General features: G+C 54.4%; 1 long non-coding RNA gene across 1 annotated transcript; it reads right to left on the reverse strand.

Annotated features, from left to right (window-relative positions):
- Positions 1-530: 530 nt before the first annotated feature.
- Positions 531-3,491, reverse strand: LOC116660222. The gene is made up of 2 exons (XR_004315630.1): positions 3,396-3,491; positions 531-2,243 (listed from the first exon to the last, which is right to left on the reverse strand). It is a non-coding gene; the product is annotated as an uncharacterized LOC116660222 (long non-coding RNA).

Below are 3,491 nucleotides of genomic sequence, written 5' to 3' on the forward strand. Positions count from 1 at the left end.
TATGGAAGTCTGCTAATTACCTCCCGTGTCCAGGGGGAGGCACTACATGGTTCCTGCATTTCCAGCAAAAACCCCGAATTTCCCAGGCAGCCCGCACTAGGAGACAATCGGGAAAATACGCGGATTTCTCCTAGGAGGTCCCAGGAGCTGCAGACAGAGGACGGAACCTCCCCACACTCAGAATTCCGGAACGCGGCCAACTGGGTGGGGGATGTTTGGCGCCGACCTCCACGCAACTGCCTGGTATCACAGCTGTTCCCTGGCTGGGGGAAGTCCGCTAATTACCTCCCCTGTCCAGGGGTAAGCACTAGATCAAACCTGCATTTCCAGCCCATCCCCTGACATTCCCGGCAGTCCGCAGTAGGACACACTCGGGGAAGACACGCGGAGGGCTCCTAGGAGATCCCAGACGCTGCAGACAGAGGACGGAACCTCCCCACGCTCAGAATTCCAGAACGCGCCCGAGTGGGTGGGAAAATGTCTTTTACGGAAATGACAGGCCAGCCAAGAAACATGCACCAGTCGGAGGGTTGGAGTACTCAGATTTATTACGCCGGCGGGCTCAGAGGGGCTTCTGCTCCGAAGCTCTGAGCACCTCCAAGACGTGCACATGAGGTTTCATAGGGTTAATTACAAATATGGGTCTATTCGCCAATAAGGCTCAAACAACAAAAAGCAAAGGATCAGTACACTGGAGCTTATCAATTTGGAACAGATCACGTTACTGACACTTGTTGAGCTTGGATTTACGAGTTAGCTTGTTAGCCCAGTAAACTGACACTAAACTTCAGATTTACGAGTTAGCCCAGCAGAACTTAGATCAGTAAACGGACACTTATCACACTTAGATTTGTGACTTTAGCTTGTTAGCCCAGCTGGGCTTTTCCTTTACAAGTCCTCCAGGATCCAAGAAAGCCACGTTGGAAAACAAGTGGTGATTCTGATGGGACAGGAGATCAGTCATTTGGGGGCGAAGGGTGGGGTAGGGAGACATACCAGCCTGTCTGTCTGTTTTCACCCAGTGTGGGAGCCGTCCCAAAGAGATAACTCGAGAAGAGAGAAACAGGGAGTTGACAAAGAACACGTGCAGTGGCGTGCCCTCCCCCCCCCACCCCAGGAGAAGGCCAAGCCAGAAGTCCCTCCGGATGGCGGGTTCCGGACTCCAGCTTCCAGGGGAAGCGATGTTTTTTTCCTCCCCATTTCAGGCCCGGAAGAAGAGGGAGAGGCAGAGTGTCCTTCTCGGGCATCCGCTGTTTCTGAAGCACGCTTGTTGCCAAAAGATCGGCCCCCGTCCCCGACGAGCCCAAGAATCCAGAGACAAGGTCTTGGAGCTTAGAAGCAAAGAGGCCATTTTATCGCTCTGCCGGGCAAAGGGGATTCACAGCAGGCTAGCGTCTTCAAAACTGTGTACCCACCTTGGGGATGGAGTGGGTGGGGTGGTTCTAGAGCCATAGCTCAAACAATCGGGCATCGATCACCATCCACAGAATCGTTTTCTCATCAGAAGACTCAGAATGGTGTCACGATGCCTCCAGGTGACCCATTCTATAGAGGCTGGTGGTTAGATCTCGTTATCTCATAAGCACTCAAGGTGTGGCCTTCTTGGTCACTCAGGCTATTTTGTCAGGTCATTAGTCCCGTGACCGACCTTCTCCTCGGAGAAAGACTCAGAGACCCAGCATGATGATGACTTTCAATGAGTGAAATACAGTAGAAACAGTAAGATCGATAGCTTCCAGTTTCAACAACAGGCCTGGAACCGTGAGCAGCAACCAGTCAGTCAGGACAGTTGACCGTTTTCAGGGCGAGCATAAGAAACCGAATGACACCCCCCCCCAGCAAATGAATGAGTGAATGAATGAATGAATGAATGACCTAATGATCCTCCCCTCCCCCCCCCGCCAAAAAAAGAAGCAATAATCCGTTAGCCTAATTCCGGCCATTTTATTCATCCTCCTTCACCCTGAAGCCCCAGTCACCCACGTGCCACAGTGGTCTGTTTTCTGGTTTCCTCCACCACCCCACCCCCCACCAACCACCACCCCGCCAACATCCCCCCATGCCCAACCACCGCCCCAAGTGTGGGACTGGACGGGGGTGCAGGGGGCTGAGGGGGCGGCAATGGCGGCTTGAGGTGAGGGTGGGGAGTGTTCCGCCCAGATCGTATAGGAAGCTCAAACACAGCTGCAGTACGAGACAAGATGGTAGATTTCTGTGAGTCCTCCCTCCTCTTAAAATCCGTCCTAAGGAGGAGACAGACAGAAAGAGAAACATCACCCTCACTCCCAACGCCTCCTGCGCCCTCGATGCGCCCCAAAACAACAACAAGAAAAACAAAAACAAACACGACCACAAATAAGTCGCTATCCCTGGGGAAGAAGGATTCGATGGCATGGGGATATCATTCTAAAATTCATTCCCTCTTCATCACATTTCATGGAAACCGATTGCAATCTATGAGGCCCTGTGAAGGTAGGGGTTGGGGGGGTAGGGAGGAGGGAGGGAAGTGAAGGGGGGGAGAGGGAGAGAGGGAGGGAGAGAGAGAGAGAGAGAGAGAGAGAGAGAGAGAGAGAGAAAGAGCAGAGGAGAGGAGGGATAAAAGGGGAGAGGACAGGAAAGGAGAGGAGGGAAAAGAGGGGAGGGGAGGGGAAATGAGAAGAGGCGAGGGGAGAGGAGAAGAGGGAGAGGAGAGGAGTGGAGGGGAGAAGAGAGGAGTGGAGGGGTGAGGGGGAAGGGGGGAGAACAGGGAAGAGGAGAGGAGGGGAGAGGAGAGGAAAGAGAGACAAGGGAGACAGACAGACACGCATGCGCGCGCGCGCACACACACACACAGAGAATAGCGAAATGGAGAGAGAGGCAGAGAGAGAGAGAGAGAGAGAGAGAGAGAGAGAGAGAGACAGACAGACAGACAGACAGACAGACAGACAGACACGGATCTAGGTCAGGGATACTACACATGGGTATTCTTCTGAGTGATTTTATGTGTTTTCTCAATCGCCACCTCTATGGAGATAAAAATCGCTCCCATAAGATGAAGGGAGTCCTTCTGCCACCGCCCACGGCCCCGCCCACCAGCACCGCTTGTGTTTGTCAGGGATTCCAAGCCAAAGCACGTGGAGGAGCGGGAGAGCTTCCTGGCAGCCCAAGGAGGAGGAAAGTCCGGCAGCATGAGAGAGGTGGTTGGCACGGGGAAGCTGGAGGCCGGCTGACGAGAAGATGGGTGAGGGGGCAGGGAGGAGGGTTTCCCAAGTTGGAGAGCCAAGACGAGGGAGGGGAGCTGTCGGTGGCTGCGTTCTGACCCCGACCCCAACCCTGACTGGAGCGGATCCCTGAAAGGAGGCGGTTCGGGCTCTCTGGCCGAGAACGCCCCTCTCTTCCTCTTTGTGCAGAAACACCTTCCGCAGACCGAGAAAGTCCATCCCGAGACCCTCGTCGGAAGAGTCCTTTCCAGACCCATCACGATCCTCCTGGGCCAAGGGGTCCAGGGGATG

Source organism: Camelus ferus, chromosome 3 (assembly GCF_009834535.1).
Source record: "Camelus ferus isolate YT-003-E chromosome 3, BCGSAC_Cfer_1.0, whole genome shotgun sequence".
NCBI lineage: Eukaryota > Metazoa > Chordata > Mammalia > Artiodactyla > Camelidae > Camelus > Camelus ferus.